This window comes from Erpetoichthys calabaricus, chromosome 2, assembly GCF_900747795.2.
Source record: "Erpetoichthys calabaricus chromosome 2, fErpCal1.3, whole genome shotgun sequence".
Lineage (NCBI taxonomy): Eukaryota > Metazoa > Chordata > Cladistia > Polypteriformes > Polypteridae > Erpetoichthys > Erpetoichthys calabaricus.
Window position 1 is genome coordinate 253,961,197 of NC_041395.2, and position 16,453 is coordinate 253,977,649.

The 16,453-nt window shown below is 37.4% G+C and overlaps 1 long non-coding RNA gene across 1 annotated transcript in view; it reads right to left on the reverse strand.

Annotated features, from left to right (window-relative positions):
- Positions 1–563: 563 nt before the first annotated feature.
- LOC114646957 (uncharacterized) overlaps positions 564–16,453 on the reverse strand; it is a 28,895-nt gene continuing 13,005 nt past the window's right edge. The window contains exons 3-4 of the long non-coding RNA XR_003715447.2: positions 7,202–7,354; positions 564–5,310 (exon numbers count right to left, since the gene is read on the reverse strand). This is a non-coding gene — a long non-coding RNA (uncharacterized LOC114646957). The remainder of the gene's footprint in view (positions 5,311–7,201; positions 7,355–16,453) is intronic.

Sequence of the window (16,453 nt, forward strand, 5' to 3'; positions counted from 1 at the left end):
TCAGTTCAGTCAATACTGGTTAACTTTTAGTAATCCAGTCTTAAAGAGTCTTTTAAAATTATGTAAATAATTGCTTTATATTTAATGTATATAACTCATCTGATTGCCCCACAAGTGGTACAGAGACAGTCTAACAAATGCCATAAAACATAACTGATAATATTTCTTTTATATTTATAAGTCTACAATGCATAACCTATCAATAAATACACCATAAACTCGTTATCTACATTTGGAGATGAACTCTCCAGGAATTTCAAGCAATAGCTACAACTTGGTTTAACAGGACAAATATTTAGTTTGCCTCAGTGTCTGAAAAGTAATCTTAAACTAAGAAGCTCAAACAATTTAACTTTATCCTCTTTGTGAAGGAGTCTGCATTCCTAATAGCACACTGCATTCCTAATAAACTATTTTACTGTATGTTTTAATATAAGAACGTGGATCAATAATCTACAAATATGCCAAAAAACAAAAAAATGGAATTACTTGAGAATAAAAAAAATACATTAGAAAGTAAAGAGAAAATGGGCAGAGTAAACAAAGCTAAGCATTTGGTGCATGTGAAAAAGAAAACAGAACAAAAGGCTCAAAAATGAAGAAACAATTAACACCTAGATGCCAATGTGCAAACAATGTTTGGTGATAAACATTTATTTTTAAGTCTTCTTTATTTGATTTCTTTAAAAAGCCCTTCAATTTCTGTTTGTAGTTAAAATTTAAGAAGTGAAAATAACAACTAAAATATCAGCAGAGTCTCGCCTATCTTTTGAACCAAAAAAGTAAGGAAACCTAAAAGAGAATTTCAAATTGCTGAAGTATCATTATTGTAACTTTACTTAAAGATTACTCAGGAATTCCAGCTATTACTTCTTGAGTAAAAGTTTCACAAAATTACCCTCAAGTTATGAGGAATGTAGTTATGCTTTTAAATACTGTACCTCTTACATTTGCTTAGTGAGATGTCAGAATGTTTCATGGATATTTCCATCTATTCTCTGATAATGGACTTTCATAATTGGGTATATGGGGTATATGGGGGGGTGGTACCATATAGGACTACATTTTCTAGTTATTACAATCCTAAAACTCTCAATAGATAGATAGATAGATAATTAGATTTCTTAGAAAAGTATAATTTGCCAAAAATATAATGGAATTAAAACTTTTCAGAGTATTTACAGTGCTCTCATAATAACTAATTTGAGAGCATCCACGTCACTCTCACCAGTCCTGACTCCTGTACTTTAGGTCTTTTGTTTCTGTGTACAGAATACCAGCTTGGATAAATGCACTCAAACCTCTTGATTCTTTTCCTTGTCATCTTGAGCTGGCAAATCCACACCTGTCTCCACTGAAATGATTTGAAGTAGAGGCACAACTAACATCTCTTAGTTTGCATCTGTCTGACAAAATTATTTTATTCATGTTGTGTATGGGTTTCCTCCGGGCGCTCCGGTTTCCTTCCACAGTCCAAAGACATGCAGGTTAGGTGGACTGGTGATTCTAAATTGGCCCTAGTGTGTGCTTGGTGTGTGGGTGTGTTTGTGTGTGTCCTGCGGTGGGTTGGCACCCTGCCCGGGATTGGTTCCTGCCTTGTGCCCTGTGTTGGCTGGGATTGGCTCCAGCAGACCCCCGTGACCCTGTGTTCGGATTCAGCGGGTTGGATAATGGATGGATGGATGGATGTTGTGAATGGGGAGCACATTCAGGATAGACAGATTTGGATCAATCACTATGTAAGCACAAGGGGGTACCACTGAGCCCAAAACTTTAGAAACAATGTCATCCAGCACAACTCTGGGTTCAAATAAAATGTTTTTATTTGCTACCAACACTTTTCAAATAATACTCAACCCAAATTCTTCAAAATAAACAGATTCTCTTCCTCCTTCCACCTCCAGTTGAGTGTTGCCTGCTGCCTCCTGACTTTGAATCCCCAAGGTGAGGCTGCAGGCTTCTTTTAAACTGGATCCAGGACTGCTTGATCCTTTACCAACAGGCTTTTTCAGAGAAGTCTCTGATGTCCTAATAGACAGTGGACATGACATAGTGAACTCATCATTAGACACATTGGTCTTCCCTGACTGCAGTTGCTAATCCCCCCTCTGTCTTCAACAAATTTAGACTAATTTCTAACCTTCCTTTCTTAAGTAAAATTCTAGAAAAGGCTATTTTTAACCAGCAAAATGATTATTTGATTAAACGTATTGTTCTTGACAAATTTCAGTCATGTTTTAGAACAAAGCATAGTACAGAACTGCAATGGTTAAAGTCATAAATGATTTGCAGGTTAATTCGGACAGAGGCTGTATATCTGTTCTTGTTCCCTTAGACTTGAGTACAACACCCTACTACAGGACTACCTAAGAAAGACATGATTCAGTTGCAATTAGTGCAGAATGCAGCAGCCAGAATCCTAACTAGAAAATGAAAATCTGAGCACATCTCACCAGTTTTAGCCTTGTTACCTGTGTCATTTAGAATTGACTTTAAAATACTAATGATTTAGAAAGCCTTAAATAACCCTTCTCCATCCTGTATTTTTGGAATGCCTGCCCCCCTACACTCCAATTCATAACCTTAGATCTTCTAATGATGTTCTGCTTATAATTTTAAGAGCCATGCTTAAAAGAAGTGGTGAGGTGGCCTTCTGCTGTTAAGCACCTAAATCTGGAATAATTTACCAACAGAAATTCACCACGCTAATACTGTAGAATATTTTTTAAAACTGCTTAAAACCCATTATTTTAATTTGACTTTTCTGTAGCTAAATTTTAGTTGTATTCCTAAAAGACTATACAGGTGCTGGTCATAAAATTAGAATATCATGACAAAGTTGATTTATTTCAGTAATTACATTCAAAAAGTGAAACTTGTATATTAGATTCATTCATTACACACAGACTGATGTATTTCAAATGTTTATTTCTTTTAATGTTGATGATTATAACTGACAACTAATGAAAGTCCCAAATTCAGTATCTCGGAAAATTAGAATATCAATTAAGACCAATGCAAAAAAAGGATTTTTAGAATTGTTGGCCAACTGAAAGGTATGAACATGAAAAGTATGAACATGTACAGCAGTCAATATTTAGTTGGGGCTCCTTTGGCCTGGATTACTGCAGCAATGCGGCGTGGCATGGAGTCGATCAGTCTGTGGCACTGCTCAGGTGTTATGAGAGCCCATGTTGCTCTGATAGTGGCCTTCAGCTCTTCTGAATTGTTGGGTCTGGCATATTGCATCTTCCTCTTCACAATACCCCATAGATTTTCTATGGGGTTAAGGTCAGGCGAGTTTGCTGGCCAATCAAGAACAGGGATACCATGGTCCTTAAACCAGGTACTGGTAGCTTTGGCACTGTGTGCAGGTGCCAGGTACTGTTGGAAAATGAAATCTGCATCTCCATAAAGTTCGTCAGCAGCAAGAAGCATGAAGTGCTCTAAAACTTCCTGGTAGATGGCTGCGTTGACCTTGGACCTCAGAAAACACAATGGACCAACACCAGCAGATGACATGGCACCCCAAACCATCACTGACTGTGGAAACTTTACACTGGACCTCAAGCAACGTGGATTCTGTGCCTCTCCTTTCTTCCTCCAGACTCTGGGACCTTGATTTTCAAAGGAAATGCAAAATTTACTTTCATCAGAGAACATAACTTTGGACCACTCAGCAGCAGTCCAAAGGCGAGACGCTTCTGACGCTGTCTCTTGTTCAAGAGTGGCTTGACACAAGGAATGCGACAGCTGAAACCCATGTCTTGCATACGTCTCTGCGTGGTGGTTCTTGAAGCACTGACTCCAGCTGCAGTCCACTCTTTGTGAATCTCCCCCACATTTTTGAATGGGTTTTGTTTCACAATCCTCTCCAGGGTGCGGTTATCCCTATTGCTTGTACACTTTTTTCTACCACATCTTGTCCTTCCCTTCATCTCTCTATTAATGTGCTTGGACACAGAGCTCTGTGAACAGCCAGCCTCTTTAGCAATGACCTTTTGTGTCTTGCCCTCCTTGTACAAGGTGTCAGTGGTCGTCTTTTGGACAACTGTCAAGTCAGCAGTCTTCCCCATGATTGTGTAGCCTACAGAACTAGACTGAGAGACCATTTAAAGGCTTTTGCAGGTGTTTTGAGTTAATTAGCTGATTAGAGTGTGGCACCAGGTGTCTTCAATATTGAACCTTTCACAATATTCTAATTTTCTGAGATACTGAATTTGGGACTTTCATTAGTTGTCAGTTATAATCAGCAAAATTAAAAGAAATAAACATTTGATTAAACATCAGTCTGTGTGTAATGAATGAATCTAATATACAAGTTTCACTTTTTGAATGGAATTACTGAAATAAATCAACTTTGTCATGATATTCTAATTTTATGACCAGCACCTGTATGGGCATAGAATGATCATATTCTTCAGGATCTGCAATCTCTACTAATCCCCACTATTCTTTGATGTCTTTCCTGGTTCTTTTGTGGTGGTGATCTGCTCCACCACCACCTGATCAAGGAACCATGCAGCCACCTGTGATGATGGGATGAAGGTGGGTGTCTCACCTGTCCACGAGACTAACTTCATCAAATCCTATCATGTGAAGCCTGAAAACAGTGAGGATTGATTTAAGAACATTTATGTTAGGTAGAATGCCAAGTTGGGGCTGGACAGTCTTTTGGCCTTAGAACCCATGCAGATTTTACTTTTTCTCCAACCTAACTGGAGTTTTTTTTCTTTTTTTTTCTGTCCCACCAGCTATCTCACCTTACCTTGTTTTTCTGTTACTTATTTGTAATATTTTTGCCTATTCTTAATTATTGTTTTCATGTAACTTTCTTTTTTGCGTCTTGTAAAGCACTTTGAGTTACATTGTCTGTATGAAAATGTACTGTATAAATAAATGTTGTTGTTGTTGCTTCCAGTATCCCGGCATTGGTTGTCCAGAGCATTTCCAGGTCAGATGGAAACAGGGGTAATGCTTATCTGCAGCACACAAAGACCCCAACAGAACTGTACTACTGAACTCCAAGTCCCATGCCATCTTGTGGGTGTCTCAATAGGGTTAGCCTCGAAGAACACTGCTTCCTGCTGTGTGGAGGCATGAACTGCACCCAGCAATCACGTTCGCCCAGTCTCCTTATCACTCTTCTCTCTGTGCCAGGATGAAGAATCTAAGGTGTTTTCTGACCGGGTCAAATCTCAACTTCTTCCGTCCTTCCTCTATGGCCTCCCAACCAGGCAAGAAATCATGTTATCCCGTCCAGGATGCTTGTTCTTCCTCTTGAGAACTTATGGCAACAATTTATCAGAGCTGTGAAAAAAAAAAAAAGATACAAGACAAAAATCCGTTCAAAGAAAATCAGGATAGAGTCACTTTTAGCTACCGTGTGAACACAGTCTTTGAAGACTCGTGCTTCTTCAGACAAGAACCTTTCATGTCTACAACAGCATCCAAAAAACATTAAATGTGTGAAAATGCTAAATGTTTTTTTTTCCAAGAAGGAGCCCCCACCTCTGTTATTGTGGGGAGGGGAGGTCATGAATTCTGTGCTATGCCACTGACACTGTGATACATTGTGAAAATTTGGTTAACACGTCAGATGCAAGTGTTATGGGGAATGCTTTCATGGAACATTACATTAGTGTTGGAAGGCAGCAATTAAAGTCGTGAACAAGGTGGTTCCTAGTGTACTGTTGACAGAAGGCAGCAAAGCTCAGAAGTAGGTGAATCTATGGGTAAGTTTGCAAGTATGTATTGCATCTAGTAACAGAAATTGTATATGAAAGATACGATAAATTCTGTTTGTGCCAGCTTCAATCTTGCCTGATATTTGTACTGCATGTATTTTGTTTTTGACAACTCCTGTGATAGTAACAACAGTTGTAAGACCTTTCAGCAAATAGAAACTAATAAAAAAAATCTGATCAACTATGTCACAAATAAGACTATCAAGCTTGGCAATTTTCTCTGATGAAAAAGAAAGAGACAAAAAAATAAAGATAAGCAATCTCATCAAGGAATTTTCCAAAAAGAAATCTAAAAAGAAAAAACTTATCTAACATAACTGTATAATTAGTTTACCTTATATGACTACCATTTATGAGAACAACTTTCTAGTTTTTGATTGTGATATTCAAGTTATCAATTGTGAACATTAACATGAGAATATGCTTAAACAACAATTTTCTAGATATTTGTGTGATATTACATTATACTGTTTATAAATAGTAAATCATACCATGTGAAATATAAAAAACAGTAAACTGACCTGATATAATGCAATTCAAAGTATACTTTCTGTCATTAATATTACCATACACATAAATGAAAATAACATAAGTGTCCACTTCTCCTGTGGTGTCTAATCAATAATAAAATCTATGCAGCAGTAGTTTTAAATTACTTTTCATTAAATGTCCATTCAATTACAACCTCTAATCAGAAAAAGTTGGGATGGTATGGGAAATGTGAAAAAAAAATTCCAGTTATTCTTAAATTTACTTTGACTTTTATTTCATTGCAGACAGTATGAACCCAATTGGTCAATCTGGTCAACTTCATTTCATTTGTTAATAACAAATGATTGTAATCAATGTCCCTTAAAACTTTAGTGTTCAAATGAGAAACCTTATGTTAATCATGTCCAGAAGCGGCGTCAACTTCTCTGTAGTTGGAGGCATCTGGGATGGACCATCACACAGTGGAAATGTGTACTGTGTTTAGACGAATCAGTATTCCAGATTATTTTGTAAGAAAAGAATGCTATGTGCTCCAGACCAAAGATGATGGATCATCCAGACTGTTATCAACAACATGTCCAAAAGTCAGTGTCTGTCATGGATATAAGGTTGTGTCAGTGCCCTTGGCAAAGACATATTTGTACTTCTGTGATGGCAGCAATAATGCAGAAAAGTACAGTGACACTTTAGAGCAAGACAAGCTGCCTTCAAGATAACATCTTTTCCAAGGATGTCCATGCATATTTCAACAGGACAATCCAAAACTATGTCACAAATAAGACTCTCAAGTTTGACAAATTTCTCTGATAAAAAAGAAATAGACAAAAAAATAACACACATTATGAAGGCATGGCTATAGAAGAAGAGGGCCTAACTGCAGTCCTGACCTGTCCCCAATAGAGAATGTGTGGAGAATTTTGAAACGAAAGATGTTACAACGATGACCCCGTGCTGCTGCATACCTTAAGATGTGTTTGCAGGAAGAATGGGATAAAATAACACCAGAAATGCTTCATCGTTTGGTATCCTCAGTGCCAAAACAGTTTTTAAGTGTTGTGGGAAGGAATGGCGACATTACAAAGCGGTGAATGCTTTACCGTCCAAACTTTGCAGGCCTGAAATACAGGAATGGATGTACAGTATGTTAACAACTGAAATGAAGCTGACCAGAAAAAACATGAAATATAAAAGTAAAAGTAAATTTAAGAATCACTGTGTATTTTTTTTATTTGCATTTTCAATACCATCCCAACTTCTTCTGATTTAGGGTTGCAAATAAAAATCCTGTAAGCATTTTTCCCAGTATTTTAATTTTAAGTGGCCTAATCAGGTTTCTGAAATAATATATTTAGTGTCATCATCTTACACAAAATTTAATATTTGACATACAAAAACATATTTCAAACAAACTCTATATACCACTAAATATTACCTATATTCTATTAAACTTTTTTCTTGAAGTCTTTATATAAGCCTTGAGGGGGCCCTCTCAGTATTTTCCCCTATGGGCCAGCGATGTACTTGCTATGCCACTGTGTCACTGGTGGACAAAGCAATGCATACCATGAAAAGAGATTTTAGCAAGATAGTCACTGGTCCAGGGTCTGGGCCTTTAGCTGATCATTTATAGACAGTGCTATCTCTTTAAGTGGTGGAAAGCAGTAATATGTATGCTGTAAAACGTGCTGCACAATTCACTGGTCCTCTTAGGTAATTCCCAATGGGCATATGAACATCTTCGCAGGCATTGCTGGGCTGAAAGCAGAACCTCACAAAGACCCCCTTGTCAAGGAATTCTTGGTGTGTTGTTCAAGCAAAGCAAGTATCCCAAGATCACAATGATCAAACCCTGTAAAGTTGTCATATTTTTATGTTGAAAGCATAAAAAAAACTTCTTGTTTGCTTACCTGCCCATACTAATTTGTTATACCTCTTTTCCTAAAAATAGAGCCCTTGATGCTCTGTATGACAGGCTTTAGCTGAGTGTCTACATACAGCAAGCATCTATTCTAAACATGCATTTTATGCACAAGAATATTTATCAAGCACGTAATGTTACACGAAAATAGAAATAATTGACACATTTTTATGGAAATTCTTCACCAGTTAGGTCCAACTTTCCACAAAGTGCTACAATTATGTTTCCAGTGACTTGTTATGAATTTATGAATTTATTACAGTCTGAGAATGCAATTGGCACATTAAATACTTTACAAAACAGACTGTTATTAGTGTAGATTTATTTTTTGTTAACTATAAATTGCTGTTAGGCTACTTCCAGATGTAATCAGATTGTCAACAGATGGTGGTGCTAAGTATGATTACAATTATTCAGAATGTATTTTTTATTACTTACAAGAATGAATGTATAGTCTTAAGTATGTCTCCTAGAAGGGATGTATTTTATATAAGGCTTTTTCAAATAGAAATATAATACCGTATCAAATTAAAGACTGAGCAATGTAATTATTTTGTAGTAAATTTATTACCATTTTGTAATAATTACAAAGCTTATCTTTATTACAGGGCGGCATGGTGGCGCAGTGGGTAGCGCTGCTGCTTCGCAGTTGGGAGACCTGGGGACCTGGGTTCGATTCCCGGGTCCTCCCTGCGTGGAGTTTGCATGTTCTCCCCGTGTCTGCGTGGGTTTCCTCCGGGCGCTCCGGTTTCCTCCCACAATCCAATGACATGCAGGTTAGGTGGATTGGCGATTCTAAATTGGCCCTAGTGTGTGCTTGGTGTGTGGGTGTGTTTGTGTGTGTCCTGCGGTGGGTTGGCACCCTGCCTGGGATTGGTTCCCTGCCTTGTGCCCTGTGTTGGCTGGGATTGGCTCCAGCGGACCCCCGTGACCCTGTTTGGATTCAGCGGGTTGGAAAATGGATGGATGGATCTTTATTACATGCACTCATATATTTTATAAACATTTTTTAATGGTAGACGCTTAGAGGAGCCACAGACTATCTTAGGAGCAACAGACGTAGTTAAGAACCCAAACCTGATGGAACACAAGTTCATAGCTGGGCACCACCCACATTTTTACAATTCAAACTTGCCAAAAGACTTCAAACAGTGTCTTTTGATTGTGAGAGGAAACTAAATTTCTTACATGGGCAACATTTACACTCCACACAGAAATCATCCTAACTCTAATCAAAGCCTGGCAGTACCATTTGTCACAACCTATTACTCACCGTTTCCACAACAACAACTTCAAATTAACGTTTTAATCCTTCGCTCCCAAGTGTAGACTGGATTTCATGAAATTTCAAATTTCTATCCTAACAGCATGCTTCTAAATAAATACTGTTAAGCATTTGAAAGGCAGACTGCAGTGGCAGCATAACAATAAAAAATGAAATTTCTGTAAATCTTCATCCAAAACGTGTACACTAGTTTGCTAATGAACTCAACAGGAAACGCACACAAGAAAGAAAGATGAAGAAAGCAAAAAGATGACAGGTCAGGTCAGGTCAGGTCGGGGAGCATGCTCTTGTACAGTGTGTTGCCGCACCCACCACACGACAAAACAGCTTGGGATCCCAGTTGGCAATTCCCCTGGCCAACACGTGGTCCAGTCCCACTCCCCGGAAATGACAATCTATCTGTCACAGCCAGGTATTACGTGGACAACCCCTTGGCCTGGTCCAGCCACTCGTGTTCTCAACAATGAGGATCCTGCGAGCCAGACCACTCTCAGGGAATCACGCCATATGGCCATAGTGCCGTAACTGACACTCCTTCACAATGCAGTTAATGTGCCTCATTCAGGATTTAGTGAGCAACATTCAACACAAAGTCAAACCAGCAGTACTCAAGGATTCTCCGAAGAGACATAGTACCTAAGGAGTCCAGTCTTCGTCTCAGGTCACTGGATAATGTCCATGTCTCTCAACCATATAGCAAAACAGGAAGCACCAGGACTCTAAAGACTTGGACATTCGTCCTTTTTTAAAGATATCAGGAGTGCCACACACCCTTTTCCAGTGTCCTTATGACACTCCATGCTCTTACAATCTGTCTACTGACTTCATAGGAAGAATTACCAGAGACATGAACGTCACTGCCGAGGGAAGTAAACCTCTAGATGAGATTGACAGACTGCAGACTAACACACCACTGATGCCCATGTGGAAGAGGTCATTAACAGACTGGATCTTGGTGGTCATTCAGAACACTCGCAAGCCCAGACCCTCAGACTCCTCACTCAGTCTCTCGAGAGCCCTGATCAGTGCCTCCATCGACTCTGAAAAGATTACAGCATCGTCAGCAAAGTCAAGATCAGTGAATCTTTCTTCACCAACAGATGCCCCACAGCCACTGGACCCCACAACCCTGCCCAACACCCTGTACATCCAAGCACTGAACAGAGTAGGAGCAAAAACACACCTCTGACAAACCCCAGAAACAACTGGGAAAAACAAAGAGATTCTGCCTACCAGTGTACAGGCCGACATAATATCCAGCAACTTTGGGAAAAAAGATGACAAAGTGACAAAATATGTTAAGCCTAAAATATATAATTCAGGTATAGGACATATCTACCTTACACTCAATTAACAAGTATGCAGTGTTGGTGCATTATTAGAAATACAACACAGACCTAACAGTCTGACATTTTTAGAATATTTCAAGCTAATAATTATCCAAAACAACCCAGCTATTCATGGGGCTTTAGTTCTTTTTCCAGTGTTACTGCTCAGAGAATTATCATGATTAAAATGGTCAGAATAAATGGCACAGCTTTTATATACTGTAGTATCAGATGAAGTTATTAAAAGTTGCTGCTAGGAATATGTAAAAAAAAAATTAAAAAGACCTTTATCACCTAATTTTTATTTTGTATTTTTATTCTGTGCAAAGATTCACCCCTGATTTAATTTTGGTATAATAATAATTCTTTCTTTGCATTTATTTTCCAGTGGTATGGAGGTATACTAGGTGGCACTGCCAACTTATGGATCCAGCATTCCACAGTTTAAATCTTGTGCACAGACATTATCGGAGTGGAGTTTGCATGTTATCCCCATATCTGCACAGATGTTCTTACCATATGCCCAAACACATTTACTTTTGGGTATTTAGCAGGTCCTAATTGGCCCCTCTGTAGGTGAGTATGAGTGGGCACTGCAATTGACTGGTGCCATGTCTAGGGTTGATTACTGCCTTTAGTCCAGTCCTGCCAGAATAGCCTGTGGTCTTCACATAGCTGAACTGAATGCTATGTTAAAAATTACTCTCCTCATTTCTGATTTAAGAAAAGATTTTGTTTTAACTTTGACCCTATATACAGTAAATAAGAACAAAAATGAAATCACAGATGTTGAAGGAACTTCATATTACTTGTTTTCAGAGTTCTATTAATTTATTACATGACGAAACAAGTAGGAATGTTTTAACTTCAATCCATCAGTCTTTACTGTTTAGACTGCTTATTCTGATTCAGGATCATACAAGGCAGAGTTTATGTTGGTACGGAGAAAACTTGTGTAGTATTACTTGTTTAGTAATAAGAAAACTGGATCCAGAGAACTGATGGATGGAGGTAATTTCTGGAGGTACAGAAATAATAAAAGATAAGTGAAACTGGAAAAAAAAATTACAAAAAAGCACTATCATCCAAATGGTCAGAAACCTTTCATTAATATGCTGTGTTTGTATGATAACCTATAATATCAATGGAACCAACACACCAACCAAGCAAGAGCAGTTTTTGAAGTATTAATCAAATCAAAACATGTTTATGTTACTTCTCCAAGATTTTTCTTGTAAGGAAGACTGAACTTTCAAGTTAAGGTAGCCACACTTATTAATGCAACATGTTGCATTTTGATTGCACATGCAAGTAAGAATTTCATTGTACTCTGTACATGTGACAATAATGAACCTATAAACCTGTAAGAGACACATCTTATATATTACTTATACTCTCTAACTATGCATCTTTTTTCTTTACATGCTTTCATTGTCAGTGACTTCAGATTATATTTGAAGAAGTGAACACAATACAGAATCTATGTCCTTTTTTATTTTAGGGTCTACTTCTACACTCACTCAGAGAATGTCCAATCGACCTGAAAGCATCTCAAAAACCACTGTTTGAGGCAGAGCTTTACCACTATTCTGTCCACATGCTCACTAATATGTAAACATTTTCTTGAAAAAAATCATTTAGTTTGCTTTCGTGACATCTGTTCTTTACTCATTGCTTAGTGTTCTGTTAAATAACAGTGCAAGGCAGTCATCACAAACATAGCACCATGAAAAGATAGAAAGCAGCAGTTAAATCGGTCCCCCTATACTTTCAGCTGTTACTCAAGTGCACAGTGATTCAGCTTCATGACACATTTAGCAAATGGAGAAAGGGTGACATTTTAAGGAAAAAGAGAATAATACAAAACATTAATGCTAGTACTCAGAAATACATGTCTTTTATAACTTTTTACATGTGTTACCAATAAATAAAATACTGACAGTTAGACAGTGACCTTTTTTTCTCAGGTACAACTGTTCTTAAATTATACACCTATTAATTTCCAAATCCACTTAATTCTCCACATGAGTGCAGCAGAAGCTCAACTTGGAAATATCAGACACAAAGAAGGTATGCCATTCCATCTTAAAATACACTCATGCATAAAGCCATACTCACTCATTTGGGGCCAGGTCACCAATTAACCAAATATGTTTGGGGATATGCAAGGAATATTAGAGCAGCCAGCAGGAAACCAACACAGATTTTGGGAAATTGCACCCTCCACAAACAGTGACTGGACTGGGAATCAAACACTGACTGTAGATGGCAGCAGCCCTTCCTTAAAACAGGTGAAACAAAATGATTGAAGAATAATGATGGGTTGCAAATATGTATTTCTTAGTACTTACAGACACTGTCTTGAGATAGGAGTTTTATTGCCCCATACTTGTTCTAATAATATATACTGTATTTTGTAAAGAAATGTTCATTAAATGTGTTAATGTGGAAAACACATTGTCTAAAAAAATGAGCAGATATGCAAAACGCTGATAGATAGATAGATAGATAGATAGATAGATAGATAGATAGATAGATAGATAGATAGATAGATAGATAGATAGATAGATAGATAGATCCTAAACCCAAAATATAGTTAAGGAAACACATATATGTTACAAAAAGGAATTATTATAAATAAATTGCTGCCTGTGATTTCTTCAGGGTCTAGAAAGGGCTTGGAAGTTCGAATGGTTATCCTGACAGAACTTTCCTTAGCAGTCCCAAGAGCCACTGCATATCCGGACCCCAGACTTACATATCGTAATTATGTATTTGTTTCATGTTTTATTTTAACAAAATTAAAAAAGCATATTATATATATTTTTTCCTTCAGTTACTAAAAGGAACTAACTAGGAGTGGTGAAAATATATTCAGCTGTACACACAGGCATAAGGAACAGCCTGACCAAAACGGCTAGCCTATCTAGTTCAAGAGTTATCAAGGATAAAGATATCCAGATATATGTTTTGCACAGTTTTAAACAGAATGTTTAAAAACATCAAAAAAAATGAAAAACTATGGGTAACATTTTTAGTCTCCTTTCATTATTTCAAGACTTTGGCCAAGGCATTTAAAGATGGTCATGTCAAAAAAAATAATTACATTTTTGCATAGTGGTAGCACATTTTCCATCTTATATATACCAAACCAATATATGTACTCATCATTATTCTCTTTCATCTGTTTTATTTGAAAATTAACTGAAAAAAACAAATATTTTTGCTTGAATTTACAACCAGCTTATGATAGCTACCTGAAGAACATAAGTAGATGTGCTGAAAACCTAATCAGCATTAGAAACAGCCTGGGCAAAACCGAAAGCTTTAGATTTGTCAAAAATTTTATATCCGGTTTTCAACGGATCTCGAAATTTTAGGGTCCCCGATACTGAAAAATCGATATCTTGATGATGGGTGTGTGTCTGTGTGTCTCTGTGTCACAGTTTCTTGAGGACGGTGTAGAGCTAAAACAGCTAGATGGAAAAATACCAAACTCAAAACTTAAGCCTGTTATGAGATGACGATGTGCTGATTAGTTTATGAGCCAAATCGTGCAAGAGAAAGAGGCACCATAGAAGAACCCTCAAATACCATAATTCTACAATTAATTATGAATTCTTGTCAATTGCAATTGTAAAGACCTATTTTATGATCAGAAAGATCAGCTTCAGAGCATTAAATGATTACTGAAATGTTATAGAATAGTTTGGGTAACTTGGTTCCTCAGGCACAAAGACTACTGACGCTCATGTCCAATTTGATTTTTCTCTAAAACATCAAGAAAAATGAAAATAAAATTTGAAACAAACATGGGTGCAATTATCAACCTCCTTGAATAATTTCAAGACCTTAGCCTACACAGGGGTTAAGGCTAAAGTCAATCAAAACAGTGACAGTATCCATTATCTTGGTTGTCCAAATGTCAGATAATGCCAACACTTCATTAGCTAAAAATAATATACAAAACATTAGAAAGCACCATTTTCAAAATGCAGAAAGAATGAGGGAGCATAACCAGTCACGGAGGGTCAGCCAGACTGCCAAAGATGTTCCTGAAGCACATGCAGAAAAAACAGCTCACCAAAATGTTCTCCACCTTTTACTAAGCATCAGTCAAGCACTCAAATAAGTTCACGATGAGTGGGGTTCAACTACCAGCTTGGTGGCTTTCTCAATCTAAAACAAAAGTCATTTATTTTTTTTTTGTTTTGTTTGTACATATAATTTTTATTTTTTAGAACTGGTCAAAGCCATTTATTCAAGACAATCTCCAATGTTATGATAACCTACAATTGCTAACAGAGATTTTTAAGAATTGAGGCATGAACTGTTTATTTGACTGGCTCAGGTTCACACAGAATTCCTAAGGGAAAAAGTAAATTGGCAGCCTGGTGGTTTGGAGTCCATTGCTTCAGCCACAGTACCACAATGTCTGACATGCTCATACCAATGTACAGTATCTCGTGTCCACTAACATCATACAATGTTTAAAGCCATGTCAAACTTAACTTTTGCCATGAGTACATAGTGTGTATATATATATATATATATATATATATATATATATATATATATATATATATATATATATATGTGTGTGTATATATATATATATATATATATATATATATATATATATATAAATATATAAACTATATATATAAAACCTGTTGATAACCTATTGTTGGAGAAAAGAAGATTTAATAAAGTGGCATTTTCATACACAGACTGTAATAAGGGGGCGGCATGGTGGCGCAGTTGGTAGCGCTGCTGCCTCGCAGTTGGGAAACCTGGGGACCTGGGTTCGATTCCCGGGTCCTCCCTGCATGGAGTTTGCATGTTCTCCCCGTGTCTGCGTGGGTTTCCTCCGGGCGCTCCGGTTTCCTCCCACAGTCCAAAGACATGCAGGTTAGGTGAATTGGCGATTCTAAATTGGCCCTAGTGTGTGCTTGGTGTGTGGGTGTGTTTGTGTGTGTCCTGCGGTGGGTTGGCACCCTGCCCGGGATTGGTTCCTGCCTTGTTGGCTGGGATTGGCTCCAGCAGACCCCCGTGACCCTGTGTTCGGATTCTGCGGGTTGGAAAATGGATGGATGGATGGACTGTAATAAGACACAAAAGAGAGTTGTTTACATACAGTACATATACAGTATATAAAGTATATTCTGGATATCTGTAAGTATAAATGTTGGTAGGTTTTAAACAGCTGAAATAGTGAAGGCTCTGAAAGCTAACAAGACAAATACAATAAGGATACAGAAAACCAGAAACCATTAGCATACAAGCCAAATAAAACTCCTATGCAACTCATTAAAATCATTTCAAAAGCTAGTTTTCTGGGTGTTGTTTATTTGCTTGTGAAAACACTACATACTATTAGAATAACACAGATAAATATGAATTTAAATAAAAAACTAACAAGAATGTCTTGTGTTTATAAAATAATTCAGCATTTTGGTGGCCTTCCATTTTATACAAAAATCAGGCAATTTGTTCTGATGCAGTGCTGTGCAGTTTTTTCAAGTTGTCATGTTGTAAATTCATCCAAGCTTATTGATTTTGCCTGCTTTTGTTCTTTTCCTTGTCCAAGTGATCCTACACAGCTGTAATTATTTTGAGGTCAGGGCTCTAAAGTGGCCAGTCTAATACTGTTAGGAGTTCCATTTGCAAACTTCTGCCTTAG